Source organism: Marmota monax, unplaced genomic scaffold (genome assembly GCF_021218885.2).
Source record: "Marmota monax isolate L192 unplaced genomic scaffold, Marmota_monax_Labrador192_F-V1.1 WCK01_AAM20220418_F8-fsc00017, whole genome shotgun sequence".
In the NCBI taxonomy this organism is placed as follows: Eukaryota; Metazoa; Chordata; class Mammalia; order Rodentia; family Sciuridae; genus Marmota; species Marmota monax.
The window spans coordinates 7034221-7053810 of NW_026695241.1; the positions used below are offsets into that span (position 1 = coordinate 7034221).

General features: G+C 42.5%; 1 protein-coding gene across 6 annotated transcripts in view; it reads left to right on the forward strand.

Annotated features, from left to right (window-relative positions):
- The window catches only part of Foxn3 (forkhead box N3), a 387213-nt gene that overhangs the window by 96652 nt on the left and 270971 nt on the right, over positions 1–19590 (forward strand). For all 6 annotated transcript variants that reach the window (XM_046440684.2, XM_046440692.2, XM_046440690.2 and 3 more), the window contains exon 2: positions 12586–12688. The gene's annotated coding sequence lies outside the window, so the exon portion shown is untranslated. The remainder of the gene's footprint in view (positions 1–12585; positions 12689–19590) is intronic.

The window sequence follows — 19590 nt, forward strand, 5'->3', positions numbered from 1 at the left end:
AATTGTGTTCTCAAATCCTGACCAAGCACAAGAGTGAGGCCTTCCCGGTCAGCGTCTCTTTTCTCGGAGCTGCCCCCTGACTTCCCAACCTGCCTGTCAAACAGCGGCATGGCTACATCACCTTCCCTGGCTGTCCAGTCTTCTTGGAACTCTGGGTCAGGGTCCCATGCTGACTGGCATACTTGCTTTCTGGGGAGATGTCAAGTGGCCCACAGACTCTGTCCAGAGGCCCAGTGTCTTTGGTCAGAGCTACTGGTGGGTAATGGGGACCATCTCCATTTTTTTTCCTATTGCATTGACAGCCCAGTTGCTGCCTGATAAGAACATATCTACTAGCTTTGTCCTGATCTCCAGGTCAACTTGGCTTCTTGTCTTCAAGGCAGGTCTGGTTTTTGGTTTCCTTCTAAAGCACACATAGAACCATGTGCTATAAGGATCCTGGCTTCTGCTTTGGAGTGGCTGGTCTCCTCAGTGCCAGTCATACTAGATGTCCCTTGACCTTGACCCTCCCTTCGCCCCCTGTATGAAGCATCAGGTTTTTAGGTGAGAGTTTGGCTGACTCCCACAGTCTCTGCATTGCCTCTGTGAAAAAGATCCCCGAAGTCCCTCCGCCATCTCTGTCCATTTCAGAACACAGTGGAGGCTCCCGGATGGAGTGGGAAGGTAAGTAAGCCCTGTTCTGGGTGAAACTCAGCAGGCTGAGTTTTGCCTAATAGCACCTTTAAGGTACATTCGTGGTGGAAACAAAGCAAAGTCCAAGAACACAAATGAGTTCCCTGAGTGGCAGCTGGAACCTCAGCTGTGTGAGTCCTGTGCAATCACAGGACAAGAGAAAAGAGGAGACAGAGGTGACCGGGAGTCAGTGGGAGCATTCTGGCCTGACTGAAGTTCACATTTCCTGTGAATTTTGCAACCTCAAAAAAAAATGAAAATTAGATGTTAAAGTCCCCTGAACAGCAGTTCTCATATTGATTTGCCAGTTCACCAGAAATTCCATTTTGAATGTTCTTGCTTTCATTGCCAATCTCCCAAAGAAATGAACTTAATTTTAAAAGATTAAAATTAAGCATAAAAACTAAAATTTAAAAATAAGCTGGTGTGCCCACAGAAGGCTTGATTTACAAACTTTATAATGCCAAAGAGATGGGGGGGAGGAATCAAAGGACATTGCCATGTAAAAACACTCAAAAAGGTTTTAAATTATAGGCAAATTGCTCATTAGGTGACTGGCTTTAGGCTAATTGACCTAGAGTCAATGGCATCCAAAAGGCGACACTTTTGTGCTCAGGGACACTTTCTCAGGCCTGTGTTCATCTTTTTTTCAGACAAAATTCTAATCAGCTCTATTATTTGGTTTCTCAGCCCCTGGCATATTAGATGTGAATCAAAACAGGAGGGAACTGTGAAAGCCAGACCACTTTGCACAGCAAGAGGGCCAGCTGATACCCTGACAGCCAGGGAGGAGGAGGCCAGAGAAAATGAAAACGCATGTAGGAGGAGGAGGACCTCACCTCAGAGTGCCGTCTCTCCTGGAGGCTGACCTCCTCCCTTCCCTTCTATGGCTCCTGGGAGCACCTCTCTACCAATATGCAGAGGTTCATAATGCCGACCTCGTTATGAAAAATATTTATAACAGGCTAAACCATGAGCCCTGGACTTTGCCTAATCTGTCATTTTCTTCTGTGAGCCACGTTAGAAAGTTTTTATCAGAAGGGGTCAAGTCATCGACTCTTGGGTTGGAGTGTCCTCAAAACCCTTGTTTCTGCTTTCCCCTGACACCTCTCAAATAAGGCCCACACAATGATCTCTTTGGCTTTATGAACAGACCAACCGAGAAACAGTTCTATAGTCTGGAAAAATTCACTTCTTTGGAAGAACTCTATCACCAAAAGGTAGCATGACCAAACTCCGTGAATTCTTGATATCCAGGGGAGGAGGCAGGAAGATCCCACATCACTGTGAAATCTGCTTGTCATTATCTGATGACTGTGAGGGTGGTGAAGAAGCCATATAGTAAAAAGGTTTTACTCAAAAAGTAAAACAGAATGGGAGAAAGCATTTGCCCAACATCTATCTGATCAGGGATTAGTATCCAAAATATATAGAAAACTCCTAAAACACAATCACAATAAAACCGAACAACTTAATTCAAAAAGGAGCATAGCATAGCACTTGAATAGACATTCTCCAAAGATATGCAAATGGCCAAAACGTGCACACAAAAAAATGTTCAGCATCACTCACAAATAGGGAAGTGCACATCAATACTATAATGAAATACTACCTCACACCCACTGGCTACTGTTAAGGGGGGGAGTGGCACAGTGTCGAAGAGCAAGCAGAGGCAAGTTGGAGGCCAGCCTAGGCAACTTAGAGAGACCCTGGGTCAAAATTAATTTAAAGAGTCAAGGAGGTAGTTTAGTGGTGGAGTTCAACCTCGAGTATGGGGAGGGGGGAGTTGAAAGCAGAGGCTTAAGATCTTTTACAGTAGCTAAAATGTGGAAACAATCCAAATGCCCAGCAACAGATGAATGGATAAGCAAAATATGATATATCCACATGAGAGAATATTACTCAGTTTTAAAATGGGAAGAAAATCCCGAGTTATGGCCCATGCCTGTAATCCCAGATATTCTGTAGGCTGAGGTAAGAGGATAGCAATTTGGAAGACAGCCTCAGCAACAGTGAGATGTTGTCTCAAAGAACAAAATGGGGAAGGGTATCCAGGGTTTGAGGATGTAACTCAGGGTAGCATGCTCCTGCGTTCAATCTCCAGTACTTGGGTCGGGGGGCCGGGGGAGATAGGGAATTCTGACATATGCTACAACATGGATGAACTGTGAGGACATTATGTAAGTGAAATAAGCCAGTCACCAAAAAGTAAATATGGTGCGATTCCACTGGGACTGGGAAGTTATCATCGAATGGGTGCAGAGTTCAGTGTTACAAGATGAAACAGTTATGGAGATGAATGAGGGTAATGGTTGCACAATATTATTTAATATCACTGAACTGTACACCTAAAAGTTGTTAAGATGTTAAATTTGACATTTTATATATTTTATCACATTTTTTTTTTAAATGAGAGGGGGTGGCAGACTGACTCAGGATGTGAAATGGCTTACTTCCTCAGGAGCTGACTGTTTTATCACTGCTGCTTGCTGCTCCCAATCCCCCTGCACCTCCAAAGCCCCAGGAGCTCCCAACCATCTTTCCACTCTAAGCACCTCTTTGAGAATTGGTGCTGGGACTTAGGTTTGGGTGTAGGCTGAGATGATCTGCTTTGGAGCCCGGAGTTGACATAAAGGCTAGGCCCTCTTCTCCCATCCTTGGGAGAAGAAAATGGGTGGGTGAGGATAAAAGGAGAGAGAGCCTAACTTCAACCACCAGCCATAGTTAATTCCCAAATTGATTAATCTGGCACATAGGCTCTGTCCTCATCTTAGTATTGTTGCTATAGTTATTCACAACCAATTGCATGGCGAGTGCTCTTGGGGACAGCATGGCCCATGGAAAGAACATTGGACCAGGTGATAGAAGACAAGGTTCTACCTTGTGACCTTGGACCAGTCACTAATTTTCAGAACTTTAGAGTATCTTCTGAGAGATGAGATTGGTGATATCCGGTGTATTAGTCATCAGCTTTTTGTCACTGTGACCAAAATATCCGACAAGAACAACTTAGAGGAGGAAAAGTTTATTTTGGGCTCAGGGTTTCAGAGATTTCAGTCCATGGTTGGCTGACTTCCTTGCTCGGGGCCTGAGGTGAAGCAGAAACATCATGTTTCAGAAGGGCACGGCAGAGGAAAGCTACTCAGCTCGGGGCAGCCGAGAAGCTGGGTTTGGAGAGAGAGAAAGAGATAAAACAGTCCAAAGGCATGCCCCCCACCTTCTTCCCCCAGCCACACCCCAACTGCCTAGTTTACCACCCAACAGTCCATGAATATTATTAATCCATCACGTAAATTAAGCCACAGATGAGGTTATAGTTCTTAATAATCTAATCATTTCACCTCTGAACGTTCTGGCACTGCCTAACACATGAGCTTTGGGGGCGACACCTTATATTCCAAACCAAAGCACCCACCAAACTAATTCATGGATTTCTCTTGATAGTTCAGTGGGGTAACCTATGTGAAAAGGCCCAACACCAAAGGGATATGGAAACAGCAGGGCACAGTGAGCGCCTACTGTATGCATTGCTTTGGCTCTTCTCCTTAAGTTTGTAAATACTGGTCAGTTAGTTAAAGGATAATCTCCACCTGCCCTACTGAAACTTAGACTAGGCTCTGTACTGGACTCTAACCTTGTCTTGAGATTGCTTTTAAAAAAGACATATTTCCTTAACCAATAAGGTGAATATATGTCTATTTTCTGTTTTGCTTTATTTTAGGAATGAGTCAATTATTATTGTCATAGTAAACAGCCAAGAATGATTCAATTTAGGAAGATCTTGCTCATCTTTTATAAGATAATTTTGCCATAATCCCCACTGATAAAGTAGTGGTTTCTTTAAAACATGCCATTTCAGGGTCACGGAGTTACACTTTTAAAGCCTACAATTGATTGTTTAGTGCAAAAATTGTATTCAAGTGAAGCACATCAGCATGCAAATCTAAAATGTGGCCATTTTCATCTAGATTGAATATTATTAACTAGCCCAAGGGATAGGATGTAATTAAAATTTTTGAACAGCTTATTTTTGTCTACTGTGATGAGTATAACCTCAGTATTTAAAGGGGCTTACCAGTGCAAATAATGGGAAGATAGCCCAATGTACCAATCACTACACATTTTGGCTTTTTGGTTGAAGGAGCGAGTTCGACTTTTCTCCACAGGTCCAAGTATTGATAAGGACAGAGATTTAAACTTGAAGCAAATGAGAGAACATTCAGGTGACAGGAAAATTCCATTTCTTTCTGAATAATAGAGATTCCATCTCCTTACTGACCCTTACGAATATCTTGCTTGCATGAGTTTAGAAACAAAAACCCAGTGAGACAGTTGAAGCCCTGGGTGAGAGTTTATGCTTTTGCCTAATTAAAACAACTGGACATAAAGCCTCAAGTTGGAAGGGAGAAGAACTCTTAGCTTGGATCCACTTCAGGAAGTTTCCACGTTCTCTCTCACCTTTCACAGTACCCACAAACCTCATTTTGGGTAGCATGTTTATTCTAGTGCAATTCCACAATTACTCTTCGGTGAGACAAAGATGTTCACTGTGTCTGCCCTGCCCACATCATTTTAAAAGAAAGACAAAGTTCTCCTTTTCTCCCAGGACAAGTTAGTGAAAGGATCCATGGCAGAGCTGCAACCACCTAAGTAGACACCCAGCAGGCATGGTTGGGACCACGGCTCATTTCAGCCATCCATATTTCCAGGTGTACCATATGTATTTAGTACATCATTTGATAATGCTAAAAAAATATTAAAGCAGTGTGAGACTAAAGGAGAAAGAAGATGAATGTTAGCATTCCCCTGGGGTTCATGGGTGAAGGAATTAACACAGCGTGGCACTCTACCCTAGCTGTGTTTGTTTCCATGGCAACAGCTACGTACATGTTTCAGACTATCTACAGTGACACAGTTGCAGAAATAGTAGCTTGCAGGTTTCTGATATCGCATCAGTGGACAGGCGGCATGCACTATATTAAGTAAGTGTAAAAGAATTTAAAATATAGCTCTGGATTCAGATGTGTCTCAGCCCAGCTGAGCAATGTATCGGGGGTTGAGGCATCCCCTTCTGCAAGACAGCAAAATCTGGGCAAAGTTGAAAGTTGCAAGATTGCAGTCAAACAATTGTCCCGGCATGGGTAAATATCATCAAATGAAACAAATGTGAGTGACTTACAAAGGTAAGAAAATGGCTTTGGCAGATGACAGAATGAAGAAGGATATTGACAAGGGAAGCTCATTTTTGCGTGGGGTGGGGGGTAGTGATGGGTAAGGAATGAAAGGCTTGGGTTGAAAATAGCTGAGTCTGTAAGCACACCTAATGTGCAAAGAATCTTTAACAGCTGCTGAGTTTATGGCAACTAAGGTCTTTGAATGTCTCGTTGTAGAAATTGCTTTTATGTAAAAATGATCAGTTGAGGAGCAGAGAGGTTGATCAGGTGTGCAGTTAAAAGGAAATTGGGGCTCCATTGTCTTTTCAGAATGCTTATGTAAATACCTCTGTTCTCTCCAGGATGACCCTGGTTTGTCTTTGACATTTGCTGCCACTTTTTAGTACCATTTGCCGGTATCTGCGTTTATATTATGCCGCCACATTGTAGCCTGATATGACTTTAGTGTTGGTTAGAGAGCAACCAAGCAAAGATGATAGACTTTGTAAGTGTGTGACTTTGCAACCAAATTGTACGGTAATTTAGGAGAAGCCTTCCAACCGGCATTTATTTACGTGCCAGACCCCTACTTTTGAATAGCAGCCTAGGTATTACGCTAATGGCTTTCAATGTGCACGTTAGGATTGCAGGAGCTTTCAAGTTACGTTGGAGTTAATTTTTATTGAGTTTTTAATGTCAAAATATTTTTATTTATGCCCGTTACTCAGTGTAAGCCTACATTTACCTTATGCTGTAGTTTCATTATTCGTGTATTAGTCAAAAGAATGTAAAATGGCACGGTAATTTCAGCTGATCTGTTCATTTGAGGAAGATTAGTTTTCTGACTGTAGGTAGATTTTTTTTTTTAAAGCAGTTCATGAAACTCTTTTGGTATGTATGAGACTGTTTGGGGTTTTTTTTAATAAGTTTATTTTATTTGTTTATTTTTTTATGTGGTGCTGAGGATGAAACCCAGTGCCTTGCACATATTAGGCAAGCGCTCTACCACTGAGCCACAACCCCACCCTGGGTTTTTTTTTTTTTTGGGGGGGGGGGCTTGGTTTGGTTTCTAAGTGCACAGGGAATGATCTCCAGTACCTACTGCGTCTTATACCTCCTGGTAATTATTTGATTGGATGTTGAGAGAACGCCTCTGGGGTTCTCCAGGCTTCTGAACACCTGGGCATGTAGAAAGCTGGGACAGGTTTTGAATTATAAATCAGGTACTTGAACCCTGAAATGTTCAACTTCCCAGATGAATATTTTTAGGATCTCACCTTTATGATCACACCTTTTTATGATCTCAAATTAACATCGAAGCTGCCCATGTGTGCCCGTGTGTGGCCAGTCCAGGCAACCCTGAGAAGGAAGTGAAGTTTGTGGCTTCCATGGGGCACTTTTTCATGGTGGCTCATGCCAAAGGCAGCTCACTTCTTGGAACAAGAGCTCCTTTGCCCCCTGCCATCCTTACTTTGATGGAGGCTGAAGACACCGACCCATCTTTGGGGTTGGTGGGGTAGAAGATTTGCAGTCTGCCTTCCCCGTGTGCTGACATCGCTGTCGTGGGCCCCGTGCACACCCACGTGTTGGGGGTGGGCAGCATCTCCCTGTGGCAGCTGAACTATGCCACCTGCACTTTCCCCCAGGCAAAGGGACCGAACACCATGGGTATGTGAGAGTTCGTGTGATGTTCTCTTATGGAGTGTGAGGATCCTAAAAACTCAGGATCATGAAGCTGGGACTCTGAAATTGGAAATCAGAAGTTTCAGCGAATAACTTGGGATAGCAAGTTCACTTTTTATGTCTTGGGAGTGCTAGAGCAGCCCCTCCCAATCCTTGGCTTGTGTGTGTATTTTTCTCGTCATCTTGAAATATTTTCCAGTGTGAAAACAAAACAAAGTAAGACATCAGTCTGTGTCATGTTATGTTAACCCTTTCATGTAAGAGTAGAAAAACCCATAAACCTACATATAAACTTCAGACTGACCCATCATTTGAAGGCAAAACTCTGGCAGTGTTGTAGCAAGCTTAATTGCTTCCATTCAGATTGCCAGGAAATTGATTTGGAAAAAGAAAGAAATTTTTTGAGGCATTCCCAAATAGTTTGCAGCATGGAATGAATAACAACAAAACGAAGGTACCACCAATCTTGGCTGGCAGTAGAATCGCCAGCATAAACTTCCGGAGGCATAGCTCCTTTGGATTCTCCACTGCTCAATGACTTCTGAAGGTACCCGATGACCACAGAATAAAGGCCAATCCGTTTGTTGGTGTCCAGGGTTTTCTACCGTGAGTCCCTGTCTAGCTCCTATCCTCACTATTTCCCCTCTTCCTTGGGCATCCTATGCTGCTGCCTCAGGGCACTAAATGCTGTGTCCCTGCCATACTTGGAATCTTCTAGGCCTTTGCTCTTGCTCTTGCCTCTACCCAATTGCCTTTACTTCTATCTTTGTTTCTGAAGCCCAGCTTAAATTCCAGTTCCTCCTCCACAGAAGCTTTCAAATCTCCCCTTCAACCTTAGTGGTATGATAACTCTGTTCTCCATATTCCTGTGTCAGTTTCTTTGTCTTCCATTGTGGTCATATTTCATTAAAGATTAGTTGTGACCAGGTATGGTGGTGCACACCTGTAATCCCCCCAGCTGCTCCAGAAGCTGAAGTGGGAGGATTACAAATTCAAAGCCAACCTGGGCAACGTAGCAAGACCACTTCTCAAAAATACATATGTGTGCATATGCATACATATATTAGTTGTATATCTGCTTAAGTATCTTGTAAGGTATAAAAACAAGGTCCGGCTGGGCACAATGGCCCACACCTGTAATTCCAGATACTTAGTAGCCTGAGACAGGAGGATCCCAAGTTTGACGCCAGCCTAGGCAACTTAGCAAGACTCTGTCTCAAAATTTTAAAAAATTATAAAAGAGACTGGGAATGTAGCTCAGAGGTAGAGCACCTCTGGGTTCAATCCCTAGTACCATTAAAAAAAAGAAGAAGAAAGAAAGATACCACTTTCAAAAAAATACTAAAAACAAGGTCCATGGCTTATGTGCTTTTTAAGGTTTTGCCATACACAGATCAGTAATTCAAACTACTGTATTTAATTGACATCTTATGACATCCTAAAACATTGTAAAGATAGACATTGTTACACAATCCTCAAATGCTTATGTTCTTTGCTCAAAGGGGATTTCCTGGATACTGAGATTCCTAAGGCTGTCACAGCACCAAGCATCTGGACTCATGAGGCCACTTTCAGATGCTTCCAAACTTCCAGCTGTTTGGCATCGCCAAGCACAGTAACCAGGTGAACTAGGGAAGTGTTTGCGTTTTTTCATAGAATCATAAGATGTTTCTAGCTGGACAGGACCTTGGGGAGCTAAACTCCTTGCAGAATAGAGGAGAGAATTTTGAACCTGAACTCCTAAGTGACTTTTACCAGGTTCACGGTTGTTTGGAGCCCCAGCCTACCAGATCTCTATGTCCCACCTCTAGTGAGCCTTCCTAGTGGTGGCTTCAGGTGCCACTTCAGTTATTAGCTCCACTCTTGCTTTTCCACCTGTCATCACATGACAGGCTGTTAACTGACTCTTTGCTAAAGACTGATATCGTTGGGTTAAAAATGAAAACCAAAGGGGACCAAGATTTAAGCTCAGGGGAGCTGGGAGCAAAGCTAATAATTCCTTAGCTGTTGCCTCGCTGAGGACTCAGCAGCTGCTGAATTCAGTCAAGTTCAGACCCTTAAAAAGAGTGGAAAAAAGAAACCACATACTTTCCAGTGCCTGGGCACCGCATAGCGGGGCCAGCTGGGCGCAGTGCCTTGGCAGAAAGATTCTTCTGTTTCAGAAATCCGAGCCCCCGACCTTGCAAACAGGGAGGGGCGCACGGCTGCCCTGTGCCTGGTGGGGGGACTCCTGCCCAGTTATACCAGACACTGTTCCTATGCGAAGTCCATGAGGATCTCCAGCAAGAGTCGGTCTCCCTGTTGACACAAGAGCTTGCTATCTCAGGAGAGATGTGTGAACGTGGCTGGGACGCCATGTGTCTGAGGTTGACAGTCTTTTTCAGAGGAACTCTTGGTTTCTATATAAACGTGTGCGTTCTCCTGCCCAGAGTCAGCCTGTTAAGGGAATAAAGTGCAATTCAGGTTTCCGAGTTGGAAGCCTGATTAATCTCTCTGCCAGTTACATATGGAAATAAATTAGTAAGTGGTCCATCTGGGATTAAACTACTGCAGAGAAGATAAATTATTGCCATTGTATACATCCGTGTTGTTGAAGACTGAGTTGTGTTCATCAGGAGCTGCTGAATGATAACTGGATGGAGGTTCTATTGTGGTCACTGGATAAAAAAAAAATGTTTTTTCAATGTTGGGGATCAAATCTATGTATAGCCTTGTACATGCTAAGTATACCACTACCACTGAGATGCATCCCTTGCCCAAGAATAAAATCTAAAGAAAAAAAAATTACAAGCAAAAATTCACCTTAAAATGTTTCTTGGGAAAATGGATTGGTCATGCCAATTTTCTTCCTCAAAACTGTTATATCTGCAAACATTTTAAAGGAGAGTCCCAAGGGCATAAGGAACATTTTAGTTTTATATTTTCAAAGGCCAATACAATAACAAGTGTTAATTAGTACCCAGTGTTTCATTGAGGAGGGCAATTCTATATGACTGTGTAGGAGTGCATGTTATAATTTGCATAGAAACGTTATATCTATTTTCTTATTTAAATTAAAGAGGGCAGGGCAGGTCAATGCCTTTCTTTCTCAATAGATGAAAAACTAAGGTGTACGGGTTTAGTGCCTTGCCCATAATGCCTCAGCTGGTGAAACGGCAGAGCTGGGGTAAGCAAGCAGATATTGCCGCTTCTGTACCAGCTTCGTTTCAAAGGCTTGGTGTGACATCTAAAACATTATCAGAGTCCCATCCATCATCTTACCAACATCAGGAAATAAGGCATCTATGTATATTAATTGTCTAGAAGCAAAAGCCCTAACTTCTTGATCATGAAAAGCATCTTTTCTCCAACTGAAGATGTCCCTAGTTAGTTCAACTTTTTGGAGGGGACTCAGACCCACCGCTGTCAACTGAAGTTATTTTATAAACTTAAAACTGAGATGGCCTCAGGGGTTTTTTTATGTGTGGTAACATTTTGCCCCTTTGCAGAATAGCCTAGGGCTACTGTGACATCCACATTCTTGTGCCTACTTCAAACTTTTCTTTTGTGTTCTTCCTCCTGGGCAGACCTTCAGCCCTGTGAGTCTTGAAGCAGTTGAGAATCTCCATTCTGGAAAACACAGTGTGAAAGTGCACTGGATATAGAAATCCTTAAGTCACCTAGTATACCAGACAGGAGTTTTTCTAAAGATAAGCATCAGTGCAGTCTGGTGGTCTTACACAAGAAAGAAGCTACAGGTCCAGCTTTGACCCCCCTGTGTTTGGAAGTAAACTCATCTCTCTCAGATCACCTTCAGATTTCTCACTTATCAGCCAGACCTGGTTACTCCACATCCCAGGGACTCTCATGCTTCAGCTGTTGCCTGTTCCCACCTGTCCCTATCTGTCCCAGTTTTAAGACCCATTATTACAGTCATAGTCTTCATGACATTTTCCCTTTTACCATAAACTTCCACCCCAACCAGAGACAAATGTGCCTTTGAAACCCTCTAACCAGTAGAAGAAACCATGTTGTGATACTTGAACGTCTTGCAGGGACTTCATCTCCTTCATCTCTGACTCTTCCTCCTTCCCAGTTCCTTGCTCAATATTTCATTTTTAATTGGCACATAAACATGAAATAGAATAGGGTAATTTTACTTTTCAACAACGGGTTAATACATTTGAAGGAGTGGATCACTGAATGTCCTGGAAGCATATTAGAATCACGTGCAAAAAAACAGATTTCTGGGCTTCATGACCAGATTTTCTCATTCGGTGAAACCTGGGTTGAGGCTTAAAATTTGCAGGTCCAGCAAGCTCTTGAGTGATGTCAATGCTGCTTCTTCAGGGATCACAGTTTGAGAATCACTGATCCAATGAATATGTTATTCCTAACATTCTCTTACTCATGATCGTAGGATAATACCATTCTTTTCATTGGAGAGTTTATTGATTTATCATCCTTGAAGCCTGGACCAAAAAAAAAAAAAAAAAACAACCTTCCATCAGAAATTATTACACAATCTTTCTCTTGTACCAATTTTCTTATTTTGCAATGTATCAGTTAACTGTGGCTCAATCACTGCCACCCATTCATTGAGCTCATCTCCGGGACTATAGCCAGAGTAATTGCATTTTACAACAGAGTTGAGGGTCGTTGACTTTGTACCTGTGTACATGGTTTACCAAGTAGACAGAGGCTGGGGTGGAGCATTGGTCTCCAATGCTTGTTGGAGCGTTGATGTCTTCCTTTGGATGGACATGTGTTTCAGAAGCAGCTGTAGTGAAGGAAAATGATCTCACAGATGTCTCACTGGCAGTCATACCGAAATCAAATGATCTTACAATGTCTATGGCATGTATTTTCAAATTTCTGGGTCCTCTTATGCTCTATGAGGCAGTTTCAAAAACACTCCATCCTGAAAGCTTCAGTGCTTCAATAACTATCCAAGAAATAAAGAGGTTCTGTGGCAATTGACTTTTTCACTGAAGTGTGTCATTTTCCAGGGTCGGGCCACAGAGGACATCCATTGTGGTTGTGAGGGCTCTCTGCTCCTCTCCTCTAATTCTGTCTTCCTTTTCTTCCTCTCCACCAGCCTCTAGAAGCATCCTGTCATGATGATGGAGGCCCCTTCATCCTTTCTGTGACGGGAGCTGGAGCGATGCTGACCTCGGTTTCCTGGACCCATTCGGACTCAGGTAATCACACTCTGCTTCCCTTCCCCGTTTCCGCACCTTACATGGGTTGACATCGAACAAACGAAACTCCAAAGCTATATCTAAATGCAAATGCAAAATTGATTGTTTCTCCCTTCATTGGTATCTTCCCCTCCTCCCCTCAATCTTCTTAATGATCAGTTCATGCAGCTGATCAGACTGACAATGTGGTCAATCCAATTTAGGCATTAAGATGATTGAAAACATTGAATCACATCTTTACTTAAAATTCTGGTGTGTTTGTAGATGCACAAAGCAACTGAAACATCACTGGGAATTTTCATGTAGAAACTACTGTAGTGCCTCTAAATTATCTTCTTTCCCAGAATACTATGTTTAATTGTAGCAATCTTTCTAATGATTTGTACCTTTTAGTTGCATTCAATAAGTATTATTGAATATCTGTTGTGTGTTCTTGGGACAGATGAGGATAAAAAAAAATAAAAGTACAGAGCTTGGGATATAGCTCAGTTGGTAGAGTGATTGCCTCATGTGCACAAGCCCTGGGTTCAATCCCCAGCACAAAAAAAAAAAAAAAAAAAAAAAAAGTACAAGGCTGGTTCCTATCCTCAAGCAGCTCACAGTCTTACAGAAGACTCTCAACTTGATCATGAGAAAATGGCACTTGGTGGGGCTTAACTTAGGGCAGCGCTGTGCACTAACTATCACCCACTGCTCCAGGGAATTGAGAGACTTCCAGGATTAGGGTTGAAATAATTAGGGAAGAAGTCATGGACCTCAGTAGCTTTGTGGCTATTCATTTGGCCAGGCAGCTGGAGGAGGATGACATGGCACTTTGATGGGAGGACACCCTGTGGGCCTTGGTAGTGTCCCTGATCCTCTGCCTCAGCCAGAGCCAGACTCCCCTTTCAGGTCTGGGTTCCATAAGGATCCTGGAGTAGAGCCATTGGGGAGACCCACCTGGAGGGGACTTGGCTGACAGTGTCTTTCAAGGGACAGTGGCCACTATGGCGTAGCTCTGGCTTGGCTTCTGCCTTGCTGGTCTTCTCTGCTCCTCTGAACCTGCCTACACCCTGCCCCTGCTTATCCACCTGATTATTTGCTCTTCTCATACACACCTGACTCCCTTCCTCCGGGTGCTGTGTGGCATGCCTGGCTTGGCAGGTCCCCGGGATGAACCACAGGCTGAGTGAGATCAGCACCTGGCTCTCACCTGTGTGATTCTGAGCGTGGAAGTGGAGTTAGAGAGTAGACAGCATAAGCCAAGAACATGAGTTTGTACCTTGGGATGCAGAGTGTCTCTTGAAAGCTCTGAAATCCCAAAGTCAAGGAGGGTATCAAGGCCAAAGCTGGAACACAGTTTTATATGGGGAACAAGATGCATTGGTTATGTTGGGGATGGAGCAGTAAATCCTGCCCACAACTGGCTCTTTTCCAGTGTTGCTTTTTGTCCATCTAGGTAAGGCAGTAGTGGCTTCTGCTGACCTGGGTTTTAAAGCTGCTACTGAGAGTGGTCAGCCAACATTCCTTCTCTTCCTGTCACACTGTACTCTGACCACACTGCACCTTCCTGAGCATGCCCAAGAGCCCAAGCCCTCACTGCCTGGGGGGTGTGGCCTCCTGGAACCGCATCCCTGGTCAGCAGCCAGCAGGCAGTGGAAGAACTAGAATAACAACAGTATTTGTGCCCTCCTCCCCCTGAACTGATTGCCCCGAGTCTTGCCACATCCCTTCTAAACCTGGGCTAGGGGTCAGTAAACTACATTCAGTCCCTGGGCCAAGGACAGCCCATGGCCTCTTGGTGCATGGCTGATAACTAAGAAGGGTTTTTGCATTTCTAAACAGTTGGAAAAAAAAATTGAAAAGAAAACTAAAATTTTGTACCTCATAAGAATTCTATGGAATTCAAATTGCAGCATCTAAAGTTTATTGGAATACAGCTATGGTCATCCATTTCTGGATAATCAATGGCTGATTTTGTATTACAATGACGGAATCGAATAGTTACAACAGAAACCATAAACTATCAGGCCTTTTACATAGGAAGTTTGCTAACCTCTGGCCTGAGTAATTGTGTGCCATAAGCATTTGCAAAATTAGAGGTTGGGGACTTGTCTCCCATTAAGAGAACAGAATTGAACTAGGTATGGGGGCACACGTCTATAATCCCAGAGAATCTCACATCTATAATCCTGTGAATCTCAGACCCAAGGATCAAAAGTTTGAGGCCAGCCTTGGCAACTTAAAGAGACCCTGACTTAAAATAAAAAACAAAAAGATCCTGGGGACATAGCTCAGTGGTTCAATCCCCAGTACCACAAAGAAAATAAAGGGGTGGGGGGGGGAATGAAAAAAGGATTGAAGAATGAGGGGGATTAAAATAGGAAAGAGAGAAAGGGAGGGACTTTTAGAGTGATATTGGATATTGATCACACTCCAGTTGCATTTTTCCACTTATCTCTTAAACTTTCAATTAAATTTAATCTATCATGGAGGCCACCTCATCTTAGGAACTCACATACACTGTCCGTCATATCTTTAAATGAGGCATCCAGGCTTCTTGGATTAACCTAGCAAGTGAGCTCCAAATGAAAACAGATCATATACATTAGGCATTTTACTTTTTTTTTAGGCATTGGATGTGAGCTATTTCATTTTAAACCAAATAAATATTTGGTTTTAAATCAAGTAATCATTGAAGGTTTACCATGAACAAGCTATGACATTTGAACTTGGCAACATTTTAACATTTTTTTTTCCCACCCACTAGAATTTTATGATACTGCTGAATGAAAACTATGTTAAAAGTTGGAGAAAGGAGTTCTAATCTTACTAACTGGCTGAGACAGGAAAGTTCCCAGGATCTTAGGACAGAAAGTATCTCCTAAATCTCAGGGGTTTCATACAACAAAATAGAAGCATGTTTTATTTTCTCTAGAATTAAGGAAGTAATGAAAAACTACTTTTTGAATATACAGAACTGAATTCATATACGCAAGTTCAAATCTGGCCAGGTTGACCTCAGCTTGCTGGGGAAGATATTGTCTGGAAAATCAACGTAAGTACCCAAGAGTTCTGGGTGCTTAACCACTGAACCACATCCCCAGGCATTTTTATATTTTATTTTGAGTAAGAGCCTTGCTGAATTGCTGAGGCTTGCTTTGAACTTGTCGTCCTCCTGCCTCAGCCTCCACAGCTGCTGGGATTACAGGCATGAGCCACCATGCCTGGCTGAGAGTTCTGATTTTGATAAGACTTTCTCATTTGCCTTGCCTCAGACCTGGGAAATCTCGATGCTGTCTATCATCAGAGCATTTATGATACTACAAGCAGCTTAAAGCAAGTTTCTCAAACATTAATGATCAAACAAAATCACATGAGGAATCTTGTTAAAATGCAGATTCTGATAGGAGGTCTGGATTGGTAATTGAGATTTTGCATTTCTGACAAGGTCCCAGGTAAGGCATTGGCCAGGTACGATGACATACACATTGCTGGTTCCAGACAACATGTAGCAAGGGCTTAAGCTGCAGTGGTTCTCAAATGTGGTAACTGGATCAGCAGCATCACCATGGAAACTATAGTACAAGTTAGGGATGTGAGTTCTAATTGCATTAACTGGCTGATCCAGGGAAGGCTATGGGATACAAGGTGAAAAGTACATCCCAAACCTCAGGGGATTAGCACAATCAATGAGTGGGCCACTTTCCCACTCATTCTGGGTTGGGTTGTGTCACTGGTTCCCTTGCTCCAGTGTTTGGGGGCTGTAAGCCCCTTGCATCTTATGATAGCTATGTTTCTGAACGTGACTTCCTGGCTACTGCAACACGTGGGGGAAAAAAAAAGAGTCAAGAATTCACACCCATTCTTAAATGCTTTGGACCAAAATGGACTCAAGGGCTCTTCTACACCACAGCTCATTGACCCAGGCTGACTTTCTCTTTCTGTCCATTCCCATCACTCCCTACCCTGGCATGGACAAGGGCAGCTTGTTTTAAAACTGGGCACTGCATTTTACACGGAGAACAGATTTTAGTTGAAGTCTAGGATGGAGTAAAACCCTAGTCACTGAAGACCTGTCACGTGTTGAGCTATTAATCCAGACAGATGCTGTCCCCACATTAACAAGCAGGAGAGATTGAGTCCAAGGGGTTTATTTACAACTCTTTATTTAAAAGAGAAAAGAAGGGGGCTGGGTTGTGTCTCAGTGGTAGAGTGCTTGCCTGGCATGTGTAAGACTCTGGGTTTGATCCCTAGCACCACAAAAAACTAAATAAACAAAATAAACGTATTGTGTCCATCTACAACTAAAAATATTTTTAAAAGAGAGAGAGAGAGAGACATGGAAAGAAAGAAAAATACCAACCACAACCAGAGAGCAAGGTGCCTGTAAAATAATATTAAACAAAAAAGCTGTCTACTCGCAAGGCTATGTATTGTAATTTCCCTGGTTTCCAGCCCTTCTAATCAGTGTTCACAACTGAACCCATGGAATCAAAGGGAACAGTGGCTGGAAAATGAGCCAAACATAGTTATCTATTGCATTGCTTGCTTCAGGAAACAACCGCCACCCCCCCGAAAATTATACTTGTGGTTTCTAAATGTACAAAGAAAACGAAAGGAATTCCATTATGAAAGAAAGATTAGATGGAAATTTCTAATCCTGTCTCATAAACAATATAGGAATAACTTTAAAATATTCTGCTTTAAGCATGCATTTAATTTGTGCTCTGGGAACCAAATAATGTTGCCAAGATAAAACATTCTAATAATGATTTATGTAAATTTATTTGTACAAAGTAATGGTGTAGTTGCCTATAGCAAATTGCTTGGAATATGAAATGACATTTATGAGGTCTTCTTTTTTTTTTTCCCCTCCTCTGAATGAATACAATGGAGTTAATGAGATACACAGGAAAAAAAAATGTTCAAACTGGAGTCTGATGCAGAGATAGCTGGACAGGTTACAGAGTGTGAGCAGTCAACAGACCCATTTCAATATGGTTTCCTTTGAGGTTCTCATGATTTAAATCATTGTTAGACGACAGCGTCTTGGAAGGCTGGAACCCTATATTTCAGTGATCATGAACTGCTCAGATGCCAAAGCTCTTTAAGAATAGCCAGTGACATCTCCTGTTCTGAAAACCCTGACAGTTAGTTCCCTTTCAACATGGGGTATGAACAAACCAGAGGCAATTGAAATAGGGCAATTAATCTCAGTTCCTAGTTACTTATTACTAAGGAAAGTTATGTCGGAGTCATAAATGGGGTCCAAATGTTGAGAAAACAAACGAAACCAAAGACTCCTGAAGACTGATTCATAGCCCTACAGGCAGTTTTCCTAGTTAGCAATTTTGATAACGCTCTAGTGTCTCCGGGAAATATTTAATTACATGGAGACCCCCACACCTGTAACAGAGAGAGCTTCTGGGTACATACTTGGGCTTTATACATGACCACTGTAGTTTTCCATAATCTCTACACTGTGGGGAAGGTATGGCATGAACAACTTTGTCTTAGCAGGTATTTAATTTTTCCACAAAGTATTTTTACCATCACACTTGGTTGTCACAATCATTTTTGTGATAAGAGTTTATATTCTATATATCAGGAAATGAAGGGCCATAGAAGTCACAGAGTAACATATGGGAAGAGTAGGGGGATAGCTTCTACACCAGCATTTGTCCTACCATCCCAATTTCAGGAGACATGAGGTTTTTGTGAATCTGGAGAGCTGACTTGACTTAAAACAAGTTTAGAGGGTTTTTTTTTTATTTATTTAATTTTATTTTAATTAGGTATATATGACAACAGAATGTATTTTGATTCATTGTACACAACTGCAGCACAACTTTTCATTTCTCTGATTGTACATGATGTCGCGTCACCCCATATGTACAGTCACACATGTCCCTAGGGTATGACTTGGATAGGCAAAATTAATATTGTCAAATGGCCATACTACCCAAAGCGCTATACAGATTCAATGCAATGCCAATTAAAATTCCAACGCTATTCCTGATGGAAATAGAAAAAGCAATCATGGGAAAAATAAGCTCAGAGTCTTTGTTCTCTGGGACCATTAGGAGTCGCACCCGCTGTCCCAGGAGTGGGGGGGGGGGCGATAGTGAATGGAGTGGAAGGACTTTGCAGTGGAATCCTCAGCTTCCTTGAGGTCAAGGGCTAAAGTCAGAGCTCCCAAGAGGGGTGGAAAAACTACACAGGATTTTCAAGCTCAATGAAACCAACACTGACCTCCAGGTAAGGGGGTGGCCTGGGTTTTCAGCAGCACCATAAAGCACAGGGACTTCAAAAGCTTTGGCTTTTTGCAGGGTTGGTTCAATGAAGGGGCCCAAGACCCCCAGGAAGGGCTGTGGCTGCCAGAAAAGACTATCAGTCATCTTTTTAGTTCCCAGTTCTTCTGCCTCCTGGGCATGATTTCTGAACCTCCATTTCCCCATCTGTAAAATAGGGACAATGATATTTACTTTATAGAGGTGGAATGAGAATTAAGTAATTCTTATAAAGGTCTTGACACGGCGCTTGGCAGATAGTAAGCACTACTTCTGTGGTACTGCGTGATCCAGACTAATGAGATTAAAATATATCTCTAGTTTAACTGAAAATTGATTAAAAGATCAACTGGTCTAAGGCAGTCGTTTCTGTGCTCCAAAAGATAGCAAGGTGAAAATGAGAATTAATTTACTTGTTCATTCAACAAACAGCAGGAGGTGTTGAAGACCCTTTGTAAACTGTTTACAAGGGATGCAGAGGCCAGATAGTCTGTCTTGAGGGATAGGGTGCTTGTCTGATTAGTTTATGTCTGACTCAGGGTTTTCCCCTCCCATTATTCTCTTCAATGTTATTATGATTGACGTAACAAAAATTGAGTAGATGCCCATTGACACATGGCAAATGGGCAC